The sequence below is a fragment of the Bactrocera tryoni genome, chromosome 4 (genome assembly GCF_016617805.1).
Source record: "Bactrocera tryoni isolate S06 chromosome 4, CSIRO_BtryS06_freeze2, whole genome shotgun sequence".
Lineage (NCBI taxonomy): Eukaryota > Metazoa > Arthropoda > Insecta > Diptera > Tephritidae > Bactrocera > Bactrocera tryoni.
In genome coordinates this window covers 48,058,307-48,079,204 of record NC_052502.1, presented here as the reverse complement: position 1 = coordinate 48,079,204, position 20,898 = coordinate 48,058,307, and the positions used below count along the sequence as shown (strand labels likewise).

At 37.2% G+C, this 20,898-nt stretch overlaps 1 protein-coding gene across 1 annotated transcript in view; it reads right to left on the bottom strand.

The window, feature by feature from the left end:
- The window catches only part of LOC120773849, a 111,333-nt gene that overhangs the window by 23,673 nt on the left and 66,762 nt on the right, over positions 1 to 20,898 (bottom strand). The window lies entirely within an intron of this gene.

Here is a 20,898-nt window from a genome sequence, read left to right as displayed (position 1 = left end):
GAAATATGTCAAACTTTGTGCCTCAAAAAGTTTTTGCGGAAGTTCTTCTTCAAGTTTATAAAATAAAGCTAAGCCGAAAGTCATAGTATTTTGGTGGAAGTTTATGGTGGTCTTGCTCTAGCTTCCAAAACCGGTTAGCAGCATTAAAAAGCGGCCGCTCAAGAAAGTTTTAAGATGAAGAACTGGAACATTACACGACGAAGATTTTTGCCAAACACATGAAGAGTTCACAGAAACTTTTGGAGTCCCTCAAACAAAGATTTCAAAGAACTCGAGAGCAAAGAAATTAAGTTTGGAAAGTAAATTGGGTGCCATTTGAAATGAAGCTAAGCGACGTTGACAGCCTATCTTTTATGTCAGAAATGCTGATGCTATAAAAACAACTAGTTTTTCATTGGATTATTACTGTCGAGAAAAATAAATCCATTATGACAATCCCAAATGCAAAAACCAACCACAGAAACGGTAAAGTAAAATATCCATAATACAAATAAGAAATATATGTTATATACTATATAAATAATATTCCATTTCTGAAAGGTTTATCGAATCAAATGTACTGCTCCGTCATACCAATCGATATTTGGAACTAAGCAAAAACTTTTTCTACATTTTAGAACTATCCTAAATTATAAATAAGTACACAAATCCTCACAAAGCTCTAATTCAAGACTCATCTCTCTCGTTATGTCATCCAACAAATAATTGCTTTTATTACAACGTACATATGTGTTACTATATAAATACGTGCATATGTAAGAATGATAATTTATCGTCACTTAAAATGCAAAATAACATAACATCACTTTTACTAAGTTTACAGGCGAAGGAAAAACGATACAAAATTTGAGTTTTGGTTATAAAATAGTTAAATATTGGTTACTTTATTTGACAGCGTTTTTCATTTTGTGTGTTTTTTTTTGATGATCCATTATTTTGCATTTTAGGTGACGATATTTTATGTATGCTGAAGTCAAATAAATACTAGATGAATAAGATTATTTTCCGTTTAAGTAGTAGACTTCAACTCTACCATTTTTAGGGACGGACTATCCTTTCAAATAAAGAAAAGCAGTGTAATTAAATTTTTATATATGTATTAAACATAACTTATACCTTAGAAAAAATGCCTGGTCGCAATCCAAGGTACGGGAGCAATATATATTTTGAGTATCTAAACGTAAAATGGCCCCTGTATTGATAGTTAGCTAATAATACTTAATGCTTAGGTCAATTTAAGGCCTTGTTACTCTTTTAAAATGTCTTTTTCTACCAAACATTGTAAATAAAACTTCACTGTCTAACTAGAAGAACAAAATACGTGTAAACCTCTACTCGCCAACGCAACTCTCTCGACCGAGTATCATACTCGGCCAGAATACTGTCTCGCCACTGTACACGTTACGTGTAACAAGAAAATTAATATTAGGTTGTCAAAAAAGTCTTGCGGTATTTTCGCTAGTTGGCGCTGAAAGCGCGTAGTTCTAGTCTGATATACCTTTTTGGAAAGTTCATTTCACGCGCTAACACGTGTTTGATTGATTGTCCTTTCTTTTAAGTCTTTCGTGAGTTATAGCGTCGCAAACATGGAGCAAAATAAAGAGATATACGGCATATTTTACAGTACTACTACGATAAAGGCAAAAATGCATCTCAAGCCGCCAATAAAATTTGTGCAGTTTATGGACCCGATACAGTTTTCATTTCCACCGCACAACGATGGTTTCAACATTTTCGTTCTGGTGTAGAGGTGGTCGAAGATGTGCCACCCTCCGGAAGGCCTGTCGTCGAAAAATGCGGTAAAATCGCTGAATTGGTCGAAAGAGACAGGCATGGTAGCAGCCGTAGCATTGGTCAAGAGCTGGGCATGAGTCATCATAAATTCATTTCGATTTCAAAAAAAAAAATTCAATAAAAGTACCGCAAGACTTTTTTGACAACCCATTATATAAATCTAATTATTAAGCTCGGGAAACTACAAAAGAGTTATATACAGTAAATCAGTAAATCAAGATTAGTATTTATTTCACTCCTCATTATATGTGTGCTTAATAGAAACTAATCAATACAAATATTAAAGAGAGACTAAAGGCCCAACACTCGCTATTTCTCAATTTATTACCTTTCTCACTACATACTATAATGAAAATGATCCTCCATTTATTCCTCCTTTCGACTACTTAAAATAGTCAGACGAATTAACTTATTGAAAGCACCTGGAAATTCCCAAAGTTTCCAAATAAATTTATTAAAACCTAATTATACAGACACTACAAAATTTGAAAGGCTCTTTACTCGCAATGTAATGTTAACCGGCATAACAGCCTGTAGAATTAACATCATTTAGGTACATAACGTGCATGTAGCTAACAATAAATGACAAGACAACTAATCTAAAACCTTTGTACAATACGATTGTACCAACAAATCAAAATACTATTGCATAATTCAACAAAACACAATGATATGAAATCGAACGTTTGTTGTTTGACGTTTAATTACGTTTACATAATGCTAATTATAGATAACACATGAGCTTATGATAGAAAGCAGCTTTATTTAGCATTAGTCAGCGCAAATGTACGGCATACTACGAAAACATAAATTTGTTAAGACACTGTTAAAATTACCAATCAGGAAGCCTTTTAAGCAGCCAAAAATCAAAACTGGCCCTTCTCAAAGGCACGCAATTACTTCTAATAAGAAATATTGTTTTAATCCAATTATTAGTAATTTTCAGCAAATTAATTAAATTGACAAGGCAATTAAGAAATGAAATGATAAATTGATCTTTTTTATATACAATTCATGTTACAAGAAAAAACGTTAACTTCGGCTGCACCGAAGCTAATATACCCCTCACAGGTGCATTTCCTTTGTGATAGTTTATGGTGATCATGTTCTAGCTTTCACAAGTGGTTTCCAGGATTTAAAAGCGGCCGCTCAAAATGTTTGAACATGAAGAACTGGAACATTATTCGACGAAGAGTTCACAGAGTCTTTTGGAGTCCCTCAAACAAAGATTTCAAAACACTCGAGAGCAAGGAAATTAAGCTTGGAAAGGGAATTGGCCATTTGAAATGAAGCTAATAGTAGGAGATCCCACCATAGTACGACCATCACCCATCGTATTACGGGATGAAAATAATTTTTATATAAAATTTGTTAAATTAAAATATTAATTTCGAGGAGGTTGCCTGGAAATTGTGATGCTAAGTGTAATTAATTCATAATTAAAAAAAAGATTTTTTTTTAACATTACACCCACTCTCTTACGCAATAAGCAGTAGACTAATCGAAAGCATATATATAGCTTGTAGAATATGAAAATACTGGGTTGCCTTCTTTTTCCCGGTGCAATTATTGGGTTGCGAGGTACATACAGGTAACTTAAAAATAGTGATTTGCACCTATCGACCTGCGAAAAATTGGTGCTGAATCCCGGTTGCCGAGTTTTAAAAAACGAAATATTCGTGCGGCTGAATACGTGCGAAAGATACGTCCGAGGAGTGGATGTGGAGTGCATTAATTGCACTGAATTAGCGTTGAAGTTGGGATACGTATACAAATTTTGCCTAAGTATTCCAGCTTTCCATGCATTTACAGGATGTGATTATACGGCTGCATTCTACAATAAAGGAAAAGTGAAACTATATAAATTATTTTCCAAAAACGAAAAGTATCAGACAGTTTTTTCATCATTGACAAATGAACTGATGTTTTTATCAACGAAAAAATGAACACAGCTCAAGAGTTCACAGCTAATATGTATGGTATAAAAAACTGCAATAGGGTGAATGAAGCGAGATATCGAAATTTTGTGAAAAGTTATTCTTGAAAAGAAGACAACGAAAAATTGTTAAAAAAAAATTAAAAGTTTTGACTCAAATACTATACCACCGTGCTGGATATCACTTAAACAAAAAACTTTAAGAACAATTTTTGTGAATTCTAACCAAATGCCTTTAACAGTACAAGATATTGCTGAAATGACAGAAAAAGAAAATAGTGACGACGAATGTTCAGAACTTGAAGATGCCAGTTTTTCTTCGGATGAATCAGATTTTGAATAATGTAAATTAATTAAAAAATATTTTTAATCACTATGTTATTGTATTTATAACAAATGGCACTGAATACGTTCCTCGGACGTATCTTTAAGCACCAATTTTTCGCAGGCAACCTTATATCATTATACTCGCAATAAAATTATCTTAATTTTGATATAAGGTTTATCGCGTAAGTCGATAGGTGCAAATCACTATTTTTAAGTTACTTGTATGTACCTGGCAACCCAATAATTGCACCGGGAAAAAGAAGGCAACCCAGTGTTTGCATATTCTACAAGCTATATGCTTTCGATTAGTCTACTGCTTATTGCGTAAGAGAGTGGGTGTATTGTTAAAAAAAATCTTTTTTTTAATTATTAATTAATTACACTTAGCATCACAATTTCCAGGCAACCTCCTCGAAATTAATATTTTAATTTAACAAATTTTATATAAAAATTATTTTCATCCCGTAATACGATGGGTGATGGTCGTGCTATGGTGGGATCTTAGACTATAAGCGACGTTGAGAGTTGAAATGATAAATTAATCTTTTTTATACATAATTCCTGTTACAAGAAAAAATTTAAAACAATAAAAAACGTTCACTTCGGCTGCACCGAAGCTAATATACACTTCACAGATGTATTTTTTTTAGTAACTATGTGTTCAGTTTGTATGGAAGCTATACGCTATAGTAATCCGATCTGAACAATTTTTTCGGAGATTATATTGTTACCTTAAGTAATAACAGTAATCCATGTCAAATTTGTGAAGATACCACGTCAAAAGCGAAAGTTTTCCATACAACCCCTTGATACCGATCGTTCGGTTTGTATGGCAGCTATAGTATGCCGATCTGAACAATTTCTTCGTATATTACATTATTATCTTAGAAAATAATCTGTGCCAACTTTTGTGAAGATACGTTGCCAAATGTGAAAGTTTTCTATACAAGAACTTGATTTCGATCGTTCGGTTTGTATGGCAGTTATAAGTTATAGTAGTCCGATATCGGCAGTTACGACAAATGAGCAGCTTCTTGAAGAGAAAATGACGTTTGCAAAATGTCAAAACGATACCTTAAAAACTGAGGGACTAGTTCGTATATATACAGACGGAGAGACAGACCGACGAACATTGGTAAATCGACTCAGCTCAACATACTAATCATTTATATAGTATCTAGTATATACTTTATAGGGTCTCCGACGCTTAATTCTGCGCGTTAAAAAATTCGTTTATATCCTGTTCAGGGTATAAAATGTGAGTGCGCTCTAATACAATACAACAATAAACATGTATAATGAAAATCTCTAAGAGAATATGAATGTGGCAACCTTAAGCTTCTTACAAATTTATAAATTTTCTGTTTCTCGGGTCACCTGCTTTGTCAGCATTCGCGCATCTCATTTGAAAATTTTAACTTTTCCCTTTTTGCAAAACAAATTGAATTTGTTTAAAAATCTTTGCATCTGCTTATTGATTTAATCGAGCGGTTCATAATTGATTGACCATATTAAACACAACATAAAGCTAAAACCCATCTGCAATGAAAAAAGGAAAAAAAATCAACATTAATAATCATTATGCTAATGTGAAATCGACTGAATTAATTCGAATGCCAAAAAGAAAAAAATGCAAATTGCGAAAATCAAAACGAAGAAGTCACTTGTGAATCGAAATTACGCTGGAAATGAGGGGAAAGTGTGCGAGGCAAGCAAAAACGACAGACAAATTTGGATTTATTTTTTTTGCTAAAATTTGCCACCACACAAGCACCGCAAAACGATGTGGGCCTTGAGAGTGGCGCGGTGCGCCACAGATTGCCGACTCAGCGCCAAGCAGGCCGACGCCGCCAACTCACCAGCAGTCTGTGCCTAAAACATTGCCGAAGGTCGCATTGCCGAGCTATTATGGCTGACTTGCTTCGTTAAATTGATAGGCCATCTAGCTGCTAGTGCTGGCTGTTGGGGCAAATGCGACTTGTTGGCTGCGGCAAGGAATGATTCCGATTTCGGCCTAAAGTGTTTTGCGCGAAATAATTTGCAAATGTGTTATCAGCTGATGAAATCCACATAAATTTGCGAATGCTTGCATGCTTTCGGCGTACACACAGCGTGGCATTCAGAGCAATGTAGTAGCTGCTAACCACGAGCGCGTTATTTAACGTGCACTGAATTGAAGTCTGCTTTTGGGCGCGTATAATACTTCGTCTCGAAAATTATTTATTACGCTGTCTATGTGTATGTGAGGATTTCAATAAACGAGTACATTTAGTTGAAGGGCTATCCTTTGTCACACACACAAGATCACACACACACATTGCTGGGTATATTGACTAGCAGTGCTTTGGATTCGGCGCAAAAAGAACAAAGCAATGCGCTAAGAATTCAAGCGGAGTTCGAAAAAGTGGCGCGTGTAACCACGGCGGGAATAAATCAAAAATTTAATGAGCTATAAAAATAGCAATTTTAAGGCGAGAATAAAATAGAAATTCTGTGATGTGAATAAAGTCACCGGCAACCAGCCTTTGCTGAGGCGGCAAACCAAAAAGCCGACAGGATATGAGTAAATCGCCTAAGTGCGCTGCAAGGAGTATGTATGTGCGTATATTTATGTGCTGGCGTGTTCGTGTATGCCTGCTGAGCGGCTTTGGAGTTGGTGTTGTTATATGAAATCGTTTAAGCGCTCGCTGTGCCGCTTCGACTCTCCGGCGCATAAACTATGCATGCAGAAATCTTCTGGATTTTGGCGCAAAGAAAATGGCGCAAAGAAAATGGCGCAGAGCACGCGTATGCAATTTTTTGGCATTGTCGAGATTCGCCTGCTGCTTGTGTGGGTTAGCTACTTAAATTCTATTTTGCAGAAGAATGGCAAAATGAGAAAATAATAATAACAATAATAATGGCTAAAAGAAAGCTTCGAACGCGCGGCAAAGGCAGCTGGCTGCCATCGTCGGATATGCAAAGCAGCGCACACAGTGAGCCCTTTTCGCAAATGCGCCAGACATAAATAATAGCGATAATTAGAATTACAAAGCGATGGTGCGCATTTTATGGTTGGGAAATGATTTAAGATAATGGAATTGCAAGCAACGAAATGGCATCACGTGTTTAACGAAAAACAAAATATTATTAAAATTGCCACACTGTGGGGCACTGAACGCAGTGCTATAATTATACTCATTTCCCAGACTTTTCAGCAATAAGTTTAGCATACGTAGTGTCCTTCCATGGGGTCCACTTCAGAGCAGGCATGCTGCAGGTGGACTGAAAGGACAAGAAGTCCGTTACCTGGCTGCGGAAGATAGCTCCCAAGAAAGGCCCCGCCCTCCGCGCAAAAATAGGAGAAGACATCACGTCCACGCATAGCGTGACGGCGTTTCTCCCAAGGTGCGCAGGCAAGCCATACGAGTATGCTCACGGATATCAGAATGAGTGCCTTAGCAGCTCGATTTTGCGTGCACTCAGGAGCAAAGTGGAGGGCTCCGGATGGAAAGTAAACCTCTGTACGAGTAGTATGAATACATCCGGGGAGCAAGATTCCGCCTAAACTATATCATGAGGTCTTATGAACCTAAAATGGCCACCGAGAGCGAAGTAACTGAGCAGAAGCTGGCAGGTGAGGTTGGCACTCATTCCCCCTAGCACGTCAAATCAAGCTGCGACTGCTGCGAAGGGAGCTACCCTACATACAGGAACTTCTAAAGGGACTCGGGGACGCAATGGGTGGGAGAGCGGCCGACGCCCTGATCCTAGGAAAGGGATAGCAAACTGGGATAACTTCCGGGATACGCTAAGAAAGAATGTGACCGGGGTAGGGGAGTTTAATAGATATGTTACGCGTTCAGGACTAGAAAGCAGATTAACTGTGCTAAACCAGTGCATCATAGACGCGTACCACTGCAGTTGCCCTCCAAAAGGCGGCCAAGCAGACTCTCAGATATTGGGAAAAGGTACGTAATCTCTTCAATAAGGCGAAACGTATGGGGATCTGAGGAATATAGAAAACTTAACCTCACATAAAAGGGATATTAGGTATGCAAAATAAGCAAGCTTTAGGAAGTTCTGTGAAAACGTCACATCTACACCAGAAGCAGCTAGTCTACAGAAGCCTCTGGCCAGAGGCAAGACTGACACAGTATTGTAGATCAAGAGATGCGACAGGATTTGGACGACCAGTGCGGAAGAAGGAGCTACAGCACTTCTGCGGGCAAGCTTTCCGAAAACAATTTGGGAAGATTAATGTTTATCCGTAGCTGAACACAAGCCGTCTTGAATCTCTCTCTGTATAAAATCGATCCCATAACTTTCAAGGAAAACCCCGTTAAATATTATATATAGATTGTGTTAATCAAAGAACAAATAGAAACTTCATATGATCAGGCAAAACAACGGCAACGTTTCTCAGACACATTATATGATATAAACAACCTACAAGTCGAATCAGGATTACATAATTAGTAAAAAAAAAGAACTGAGCATCTATACTCATATCCTATATTTTCTCCGATATTGGCTGTTCTGGAACAAGTTCGTGTAATACAAACGGACACAAAGACAAACATGCGAATATAGCTGAATCGACTCAGTGGGTCACGCTGATCTTTCTGGTTCATATACCGTCATTTCTTTCAGCTTATTACAAACTTATTGGTATAAATATGTTTATCACACACTAGACTAAGTCATGACTGAACCTATCGAATCTGATATTCGCATTAAAAACGTTCTTTGAAGTTACGATTTCTCAACAATTCCTTTAAATACGCTGGGCCTATTCATAACCGCAGACGGTCATTAGGCCCAAGTAGTGAGAATAGACTCGAATTTATAGCCGGTCACAAACTATTACCTCAGTAACATTTTCGTTATAAATATTTTACACAACTAGAACAAAAGCAACAACGCTATAATTTTATATAATTCAGGTAGCACACACATACTATGTAGAATATGCTACCACAATGTGGGTTCGAGTCTGTGCTAAATATGTAATTTAAATCTTTCAAAAAAAAATTTTTTTATTTGCTTTTTCGATAACTTATATTTCCACAAATATCCTGTAAAAACGGGAAGATCGTATCTCGAATAGTTTTTCGATGGCAGCGTTCTAAAGAGCGACCGCTCGGAGGAGCAAACATATATATGTAAGTGAAACTTAAAACGCGTTTTTCTCAAAACGACACTTTTCAAAATTGCTGGTGTCATAACTCAACGACAAATTAACTGATCGACTTCAAATTAAAACTGAGTGTTTTTGGATACATTTACTTTACAAGGACCTACGATCTTTTGATCTTTTTTTGATTGGTTGAAAATCGTCAATTTTCCATTAAAAAACGTTCATTTTTTACATAAAAAACGATGTTTTTTTCAAAATTACGCTATTTTATTAATTTTTGTTATTTTTCAAAGATCGTAAGTCATTGTATAGGAAATATCTTTAGATTTAATAAACTTTTCAATTTTTTTTTGTTTCAGCTACTCGTTCGGCCGGAATCATGCCAGCAGTTGGGGTATTTTTCAACATTTTTGTACAAAAAAATCTTAAAATATAGCACAAAATATACCTTATTACGTTCAAAGAAGTTCGAAATATTCAATAGCGTACTTTCTTTAAAAAAATTCACGAAAATCGCCTAATTTTTCATTTGTTACACTGTTATAGCCCCTTAAGCTATGTTAATATCTACTATAAACCAATCAAATACGTCTCATGGCGATATATATAAACTTCATAAGGTACACTGATCAACTGAACAATTGAAAATCCTGTACCTTGTATAGAGGTCTGTAATGCAATCTAGAAATCAAGCCCTGTAGATATTTTTACAAAATTTGGAGGTACGAGTATGGAGTCTTACTACTTTTTTATTGATTGGAACAGCAACGCTTGACCATTATTGGTACTTTATAGTATTCACATAGAACTTTAGTAATAAAAGTAAGACTCCTGGTATTCAAGCAATAATATTTGTGGAACTTTATGATTCGGCAATGAGATTGGGTTGTGGGCTATATTGCCTGGGTTTGAAACAAGGATGTATGAGAGAAAACGGAAAATCTCATTTACGTTTAGAAAACATAGCGGATAAGCACTGACCTCAACTTATTCTAAAAACAAATTGCAAAATGGAAAAGCTAATGAAAAACATTTAGAGGAAAACAGAATGACAGATACACCGTGAAGACTTAAAATGTTGGGGGTGTGATGGCAAAAAATATTAAAAAATTTGAATTTTGAACTGCTGCTTACAACACTGTACGTCAAGCATGCCACACAGCAAATATATGTGCACTTGTAATTATTTTGAACGAACAACCAGGAAAATAAGTCTGTTTTTGTAGCAGAAGCAATCTGAATTCACCAGAATGCTCGCATACATTTTTCATGTTTTCATTCCAGCCGCCTGTATGGGAGTGCATGTTGTAAATTATGCAGAAATATGGCAACACAGGCAGCACAAACCGCAACATAGCACGGCACCGCACAGCGCGGCAGAAGGCAATGCCAGTGGCGTTGGTTGATTCGTTTCTGCACAGCGAATGCGGATACCGAAGACCGCAGAGAGATACACACACACACACTTATGCATATTTACCCATACACACACATACACACTCTTAGTCAGCGCCATATTCCACGGATTGCTGGTGATTTTTGCAATGCCTTTGGTAACAACAACAAACAACAATTCTGTGCTAAAACAAAGCAACACTTGCCATTTTCATTGTTGTTGTGGGCGGAAATAAATTTCATTGTGAACGTAAATAAAAAGTTAAAAAGAAAATTCTACAAAAGAAGCGCAGCAAAAAGTATGCTGAACACTGTAAAAGTGGAAGCGAAAACATTATTTGAAAGTAGTCAGCAAAATTACATAAGCTCTTTTATGTGCTACGCCAGTGTATTATTTCTTTTGGCTTTCTTATGGAAAATTAGATTTGGAAATTGCAACGCGAGCGGAAAATTTGTATTCAATGCATTAAATATACGAAATGGAATTCATGATGAATAATGAGGCGGAATGTGCTGAAATGGCGAAAAGGCAGTGCCCCACAGATTTTTAAGACTAATGTACGTACATATGTACATATATGTTGGTGTACAAATGAATGTGGACTGTATGGGTGTCAAAAATAACTCCGTGTAGCCAGTTACCGGGAGATGACGTTGAAAGAGTTCCATATCACATGTAAAGCTAAGCAATGACTTAGGTTTGTACTGGAAATTTTATCCACACCTATTATGTGTGACTACTAGCGTAAGTATAGTAGATGTTAGCCAACGCGCAACAATTGAAGAGCAAGTGAGTGCCACTCACTACTTTTGGTGTTTATATTACCAACATAGTTTGTGTTCGTTTGCAGGAAGTCAAACTCAGGCAAAGGAAGTCAAAGTCGGTTGCCTACATATAGTTAAGTGCGTGTTTCATTGTTCACTCGTCGGGACCGCCAATATCGTATCACTATAGCACTGTAATAAACTCCGAACCATAAAATTATATTCTTCAAGAAATTTGGCATGAAACATTGTCCAAGGCAACGATATATCGGGTGATCCAAGTAAAGGTACTTTTTTCAATAACCCTTTTTGACAGATCACGCGTGAGTCTTGTCAAGCTTTTATGTTATTTTTATTCAATATTTCTTGGCATTTCATCTTGGAAAGACCTACGCCTGAACAACGTTTACAAATAGTTCAAGTTCATTACGAAAATTTACGTTCAAATGTAATGAATGTGTTTTGCGTGCGTCGCTCATCTTACGGTCAGCATAATCGACCTACTGAGCGTATTATTCGTAACACCATCGTCCATCTGGAGACCCAGCATTCAATATTGGATAACATTCGACCGAACAGACCACGTTCAGCATGCAGTGAAGAAAATATAGCAGCCGTAGCTGAGAGTATACACGAAGACCGTAGAAAGTCAGTTCGATGCCGTTCGCAACAAATCGGACAGACGTATGGAATGACTTGGAGCATTTCACGTCGAACTTACGTTGAAATACAGCTACAATTGAAGCCGCTTGACCTTCTCAAGCAACATCACTTCGCTATATAGGCTCTTATTCAATAATGCTTGAAATTGAAGCTCGTGATTTCGGTGACATTTGGTTTTAACAAGACGGCGCCACTGCCAACACATCATATCAATCAATGAATTTATTGAGGAAACACTTCAGTGAGCAGATAATTTCAAGGTTTGGGCCGGTCGATTGGCCACCAAGATCGTGTGATATCACTCCGTTAGACTTTTGCCTGTAGTGATATGGAAAATGTCTGAAATTTATACGGGCAATCCCGCTTCGATTCAGGCCTTGAAGCAGACTCTTCGAAGGAGTGATCGAAAATTTTACTCAACGTATGGATCATCTGAGCTGTTGAAAGCGATAATCTTCAAAACATAAATGCCAAAGAATTTTCTTTCGTATGATAATAAATAATCCCCATTAAATTTGAAGTTTCTGTGTTTTTTCTTTAAAAAAGTAGGTAACCTCGAAATGGATCACCCTATATTTAAAATTTCTTTTTATTAAAGGGCACACCTAGTGTGAAATTTTGCGAAGTTTTATGTCCGAATATATGGATGGTCAGGTTCATTAGATTGTTTTTCAACTCTTTTCTCGAAACAATATCTATAGAACTTGCTTGAGGCATATGATCCGTTCACTTTCCAATCAGATTCTGCATGTTCCGTATATACATGTACGTAATTGTCCATACGGTGTTTTGATCTGATCAGGCAAGCCAAAAACGACAATAATATTGGGTAATAGGACGCCACTATTTAAGCTATTTAGAAACTCTTCGACTAATATTTCATTTTTTTTTAAGTTTTAATCCACGGATAAGGTCGGAATCACGGCAGCGGACCTTTTTTTTTAGCGCCGTCATATAACGGGTTGTCAAAAAAGTCTTGCGGTATTTTTATAAATTTTTTTTTATTGAAATTGAAATGAATTTTTGATGACTCATGCTCAGCTCTTGACCGATGCTACGGCTGCTACTATGCCGGTCTCTTTCGACCAATTCAGCGATTTTATCGCAATTTTCGCGACAGGCCTTACGGAGCGTGGCGCATCTTCGACCACCTCTACACCAGAACGAAAACGTTGAAACCATCGTTGTGCGGTGGAAATGGAAACTGTTTCGGGTCCATAAACTGCACAAATTTTATTGGAGGCTTGAGATGCATTTTTGCCTTTATCGTAGTAGTACTGTAAAATATGCCGTATTTTCTCTTTATTTTGCTCCATATTTGCGACGCTATAAACGCGTGAAATGAGCTTTCCAAAAACGTATAGCATGACCCAATGCAACGAATAAAACTAGAACTAGCCAATTAGCGAAAATACCGAAAGACTTTTTTGACAAACCATTACTATACGCTATACTCGAAAAATATTTATTTATTTTTTTCTTCAAAAACTAGCTATTCTTAAAATATTTGTAAAGCTAAAAAATAATTTTTTTTTAATTCCTAAAAATCGCCTTGTTTTAGGTTGCCATACTAGGTGTGTGCCATAATCAAGGTCTCTATCATAGTAATTTTTTCCAGCACTTATAACATGTTATAAAGACAATTAACACAAAACACTGCAATTTTTTTGAAAACCACTGCATACATATTATAAACATATTTTATTTAATTTGTAAGTATATTTATATTATTTTAGCATTTTATTATTTCTTAGTAATACTTTAAATCTTTAATCCACACACTTAACTCTCCCATCGCACACACCATTATAGCTTATATTGACGCACACACACGCTCGCTTCTGCGCATAGGAACGCGCGCAAATTACCAATTTTCTTATTGCCAGCCGTAAAAGTTATCGCCTTGTTGATTGGCAAGCACACGAAAAATTAACGACCTGCTTCCTCTCTCCTCTACATATGTATATATACAAAAGTGGAAAAGAAAATGAAATTCCCTCCATTTTAATGGACACGATTATGCTGAATTATTTCCAGCATTTTAAGAATCTTAGATTGCGCTTGTTAGCACGCGGTCGGCTCTACGAATCGTTGGTATTATTTTCCGTGTTTCTCACATTTGTATGCCATTTTCTAACGGCCAAAACAGCACGCACGGGCATTCACACGCACACACGTTTACGCATACACGCAGGGCATCCGCTCATAGGCCATAAAAACGTTGCAAAAACGGCTCAAGTAGAATTTGCGGAGTGCGGTCCTAAAATAATAATAACTCAGCAATAAATCCAGCTTGAGTGTTTCGTTTTGGTTAACATGTAGTAAACAGCTGTTGGCCGCGAAATAAAACGCAGACGCGTGCTGTGCATATTAATTCATAATTTACACTGCGCGCCTACAAATAAGATGTTCTACCGACGGTGACAGCTCGTCAAATATGTATAGAGCATTAACTGCTTTTTTTGTATTTCTCATATTTTATGATTTAAAATAAAAACAATTTAATTACGCGCATATAAAAACGTACACCGGTAATATTATTTCTCTTAAAAAATAAAATAAATATAATTTTTAATTTCATCTGGTTTAAAGGAGGGAGCCTTTTTGGAGGATGCTAAGTGATATACTGATTAGAAATGAGGATGAAATTGAATAGATAAATAAGTTATAAATCTCTATGAAAGCTATCTTTTGGCACTGCTCTCTGATATATCTTTTCAAAAACTAGATATATGAAAGCACACACCATTAGAACGAGCAGAGACCAAAAAAGAGAGAGACCGAAATGCGTGAATATGAAAAGCTTGACAAGCTGGCCGACAAGAGTAATGCTCGAAAATTCTATGAAAAGATGCAGCGACTAACCGGAGGTTTAAAGACTGGAGCATAATTTTGTAGAACGCTCAGAGGTGATCCTGTGACTGATGCCCAGAACATACTAAAATTATTGAGGGAACACTTGCCGAATGGCAGTAAAACAATAACGCCAGCACATGGTGAACCCGATTCCCGAATCGGTGACGATGGAGCAGATGTTCCATTGCTTGACCATTAAGAAGTTCGAATAGCAATGACCCGTCTGAAGTATAACAAAGCGGCGGGAGCCGATGGATTGCAGAGCGAGCTATTCAAACACGGCGGCGAAGAACTGATAAGGAGCATACATCAGCTTCTTTGTAAAATATGGTGGGATGAAAGCATGCCCAACGATTGGAATTTAAATGTGCTGTGGTCAATTCACAAAAAGAGAGACCCCATAATCTGCGCCAACTACCGTGGGATAAGCCTCCTCAACATCGCGTATAAGGTTCTATCGAGCGTACATATTATGTGAAAGATTAAAGCCCACCGTCAACAAACTGATTGGACCTTATCAGTGTGGCTCTAAACCTGGCAAATCAACAACCGACCAGATATTAACCATGCGCCAAATTTTGGAAAAGACCCGTGAAAAGAGAGTCGACACACACTACCTCTTCGTCGATTTCAAAGCTGCTTTTGACAGCACGAAAAGGAGCTGCTTTTATGCCGCTATGTCTGAATTTAATATCCCCTGAAAACTATTACGGCTGTGTAAGCTGACGTTGAGTAACTACAAAAGCTCCGTCAGGATCGGGAAGGACCTCTCCGAGCCGTTCGATACCAAACGAGGTTTCAGACAAGGCGACTCCCTATTATGTGACTTCTTCAATCTACTCTTGGAGAAACTAATTCGAGCTGCAGAGCTGAATCAAAAAGGTACCATCTTCTATAAGAGTGTACAGCTGCTGACGTGTGCCGATGAAATTGATATTAGTGGCCTCAACAACCGCGATGTTAGTTCTGATTTCTTCAGAATGGATAAGGAAACGAAACAAATAGATCTGGTGGTGAACAAGAGCAAGACGAAATATCTCCTGTCAGCAAACCAACAGTCGTCGCACTTGCGACTTGGCACTTTACTTGAGAAGTAAAGTTCTCTCTCGACGAACAAAAGCCAAACTCTACAAGTCCTTCAACATTCCCGTCCAGTTATATGATACGGAGGGTACAATGAGATCATCTGATGAGTCGCCCTTTGGGCATTGCCCACGGCGAATATCACATTCGATGTAACGATAAGATGTACGAGATATACGACGACATTGATATACAAAATGATTTCCAAAGGAAAACAGGACTTTTTAAATATAGCGTCCCGTGGTGGCACCATCCGTATGTCGTTAGAATCTGCTATCCTTATCAATTGATAAGTCCAGTGAGAGTTTCATGACATTTCATGGACTGGAAGTGAAGTTATTGCTTTTTAAGTGTCAGTATGTTTGTGTTATCGGTGCGAAAATGAGCTTCGAACAAAGAGCTAACATTAATTTTTTTTTTTTTATATTGGTAAAACTTTTACCGAAACGTTTCAATTGATAAAACAAGTTTATGGCGATGATTGCCTATTCCGTAGCAGAGTGCACGAGTGGTTTCAACGTTTTCAAAGTGGTCGTGAAGACATAAATGATGATCAGCAGGTGGGTCAATCAAAATCCGTGATCACCGGAAATTCCATCGAAACTGTGCGTGAATTCATCAAAAATCAGCCGAAATCATTATTGAAATTCATGGAAATTCTTCTTCTGTTTTTTTTAAGTCCTGTGTACTTTGGAACGCATTGTAGCGAATGTCAAGTAATTTTCGAGAATATCATAACGTAGTCTTATTGTAAATGTTTGACTTTCAATGCAATCTTTAACCATTACTTAAATATATGTATGTATGTGACTTATTTCCAACGAGCCATTACACCTTTTGATTCAATATCGCGCATATTAACCTCATTAACCACTGATTACTTAAGGCCGAAGCGAACAACGTAAGGAACTGTTGGCAGATGAAAATAAATGCAAATTGTTTGCAAACAGTGGAGACAAAACGATTTGCATAATGCCCAGATATATGAAGTTTCTTGTATAAACAAATATAGATATATATATATATATAATTATGGGTAACATTACATCCAAGAGACAGATAGACAGACTAATAATGAACCCAGTGCAATTCATCTCGACGGATTCAACCGTACCAAGGCACTTAAGTGGTCGCGCATGATAAATGTGATAATTACAGAGGCGTGCAAGAAATATGCATTCGAAAAACAAAAATGAAAAAACGAGAAGTCCACATTGTATAAGTGCACAGCTGCGAATCATTATTTCGGACATTAAATAAATAATATAACTTTTTGGTACGAATATTATCTCCAGCTTTGTGTGCGCAAATGTGAGGGCGATATGTTATTGTTTAAATTTTTATGCCACAACAAACCCAAGCCCCTCGAAACCCGCTACAAACCGTGAAAGCAACGCTGAACGGTGAAAAAAGCCATAAAAATTTCCCACCAAAAAAGACTTGGAGCGTGCTGCTGTTTAATTTTTTCGAAAGTAGGGCGCGGCAGCGGTGAAAACATTTTCATTTTCATTACGGCATTTCAACAATTCGCTGCGAGAATTAATTACCATATTTATCATTGAGACAATAACGCGCCACCGGACAGGCGGAAAAGACTGGAAAATAATTGTGTGCGCATTGTTGAGGGCACAGCTGTGTATGTGTGTGGGACTGGGTCCACTTTGTGTATGTGGTGCTTCTAGGGGAAGAGTTGTGTGCGAATAAATTGGCGTGACGTGGCGTGCCATTGCTTGGCTTGGCTCACTTGGCGTGAATGGTCACGCCATAAACGAAGGATTTACGAGAAAGCCACCAACTACAGCAATAATGACGACAATGATCACGTCAAAGAACACGAATGGCGACCGCAAACGTGAAAACCCCATTACGACTGCAATAACAATAAAGTCGGTGGTGAAAGACAACAAAAACAGCTGCGATAATAATAAAAAAGGTTGGCTTGGCAGAAAAACGTGAAAAATTACTTATCGCAACAATTGCATAAAAACACCAACAAACTGCAACAATAATTGCAATCATTATATGCGAGCTCAAGTGTTGCAAATGCGATGGCGCATCACAAGGAAAAAAGATAACAGAATGAGAAACGGAAGGCCACAGGTTAAGTTGCATGAAAGCTTCAAGTAGTATGGTACACCATTCGAAATTGTAAGAACAACATTGTCACCACTAAGTAGCAGTTAGTCTATGTAGATAATTAATGATTATATGAGCAAATGCTTTAATATTTTCCCACAAGTACTCCACTTATTAAGCAAGTTAATTTGTAGAAGTAAAGCGAAAAGAAAGTTGGAGTCATGTGTTGAAGTTCACGCAAGTGAGAAAAGTGCTCTGAGCGGCATTTACTTGGGAGTGGCCAGAAACGATTCTGTGATATGGCTCAAGCAGCTCACGACTTCTGGTCTTAGACCAAGTATACTCTGGATAGCCAAAAGACATCCGCTTGAAGGCTGGCTAAAGTGAGGTTGTGCGCTGGGGACGCGTGTCATAAAAAACCCCTTCCTTAAAAGAAATAAGGAAACCGAAAACCGAAAACCAAAACAACAGGGAATAAGAAATGATCTCTGACCTATTCATTTTCATAACTGCTTTGCTGATAGAAATTTCGTTACATTTCCTCTTCGGAGAATCCTGTGAATGTTAGAAAAAATCGGATGGTTCAGGAAACGCTGACCGTTTGGAGCGGATTGTGGTACGGCGGCTTCATCGGGCCTAACTTTGCGTGGAAAGTTTGCCGACCCATTAATTTTCCTAAATAGCCTAAAATCATGCACTTTAACGCCTCTAGTTTTTTTTGCACTGGAACATCGAAAATATACGTAAACAAGTGGAGATATGCAGACGGTGCCATGGCCATCATTTGGCCGACATTTTGTTCACATCTTAAATAGCATAACATTATCTGCATAACCAAAACAAATGAAAAAAAAACAAAATAGAACCAATTTTTACCAAATTAAAAACACTCAAATTTCATTTCATTTATCATAGATCCATAACAAGGGTTTCACTTAAGCCAACAAAGTTAATTGCCTCGAAAGCTGCATGTCAAAAAGCGTATACAGTAGATTGCTAAACTGTTACGAAATTTTAGAACAAAATTTCTAGAGTTACACATAACTACAATAGAAATGCCTAAAAGATAGATGTCCTCCTAAGAATTTCACGACCCTTTTTTAATGTATACTCTGAACAGTGTATACTAAATTTGCCACGAAATTTGTAGCAGCCGGAAGGAAACGTCGGGAACCTCACTAAGTATATACATAATAGCAAACTGACCGATCGAAATCTTTAAACAGAAAGTTTTTGTATGGAAAGCTCTTTGATATGCCAAGATATTCTCACGAAATTTGGAATGTATTATTTTGCAAGCCAGCGCTACAACTTGCGAACAAATTGTTCAGATCGGACCAAACTATTGGGTAGTCGAAAAACTCTTTTCGTATTTTGTCGATAGATGTCATTGCAGTCGTATCTCTCCAGCGCTAGCAATCAAATTGTGTTATACCATATAGTGTTGGAAAGGTGAGATTTTAAGCTTCATTTAACCGAAAAAAGTAGTAGTAAGGAAGTGGAAAAAAAGTTACAGCTTTTCAAAATTGATTGAAAGCAATGAAGAAATTCGCTATATTTTGAAATTTTCGTATAAAAAAAGGCGAGAATGCCACGCAAGCCACCAATGATATTTCCGAAGTTTACGGAGACGATGCTGTATCAGTTCGTGTAGCACAATAATAGTTCGGTCGCTCCCGTTCTTGAAATTTCGATGTGAAAGATGCACCTCGCTCTGGTCGATCTATCGCTGAAAAAGTCGATGAAATTATGGAAAAGATTGACCAGAACCGTCATAGAAACAGCCATGACATCGCTTAACATTCGTCATCAAACGGTTTTGAACCATTAAAAAAAAGGCTGGCTACAAAAGGAAGCGCGATATTTGGGTACGACATGAATTGTCTTTGAAAAATTTAATGGACCGAATTAATATCTGTGATTCTTTGCTGAAACGAAATGAACTCGAACCATTTCTAAAGCGAATGAAGACGAAAAGTGGATCAAATACGACAATAATGTGCCAAAAATAACATGGTCCAAGCGTGGTGAAGCTCAACAAATGGTCGCAAAGCCAGTGTTTGGTGGGATTGGAAAGGAATCATTCACTATGAGCTGATTCAGCCTGGTCGAACGATTGACTCTACATTTTACTGTCAACAACTGCTGTGATTGAAGCTAGCAATCGAAAAAAACGGCCAGAACTGATCAACAGAAAAGGCTTCGTCGTCCATCAGGGCAACGCTAGACCACCATAGAAATCAGAAAGATTTACACTGATGGAATAATGTCTCTTGCAGAAACATGGCAAAAAGTGGTCGACTAAAATGGCACATACTTGGTTCATTAAAGTTCATTATATATAAAAAAAAATAAGTTAAAGTTTGATTAGAAGTACGAAAAGACTTTTTCGACTTCCTAATATAAAGCTGATATTCAAACCGACTGATCAAAATCAAGATATATCTTTTGACGATTCTTTATATTAAACATCTTGGCTAGAAAGACCTAGCCAATTGGTGGGCCGTTACGTTCTGATGTTAAGTTATTATAAGAAATGCACATGTAAAAGGTACATAATGTTTTTTTCTTGTTTTATATAGTAATATTTAAATGCAGTAAAACCTCAAAATTCCCATATACTATCTTCAGGAACGGTTAAAAGCGCGTCCCACATAATTAATTATACAGATGGGTCCTCAAACAGTTCGCACTGTCAAATAAAACAATGGTTTAGAGTGCGAGAAATAAAACGCTAAGCTGACTAGTGCTTTGTAGACACATAAGTTTGAGTCATAATTCTGGCATCATAATGTAATATGATAGATTTGATATGTAGAACTTCTTGTGGATAAACCATAGAAAATAATCTCACTTCAGGTTTCACAAATACTAAGGAACTGAT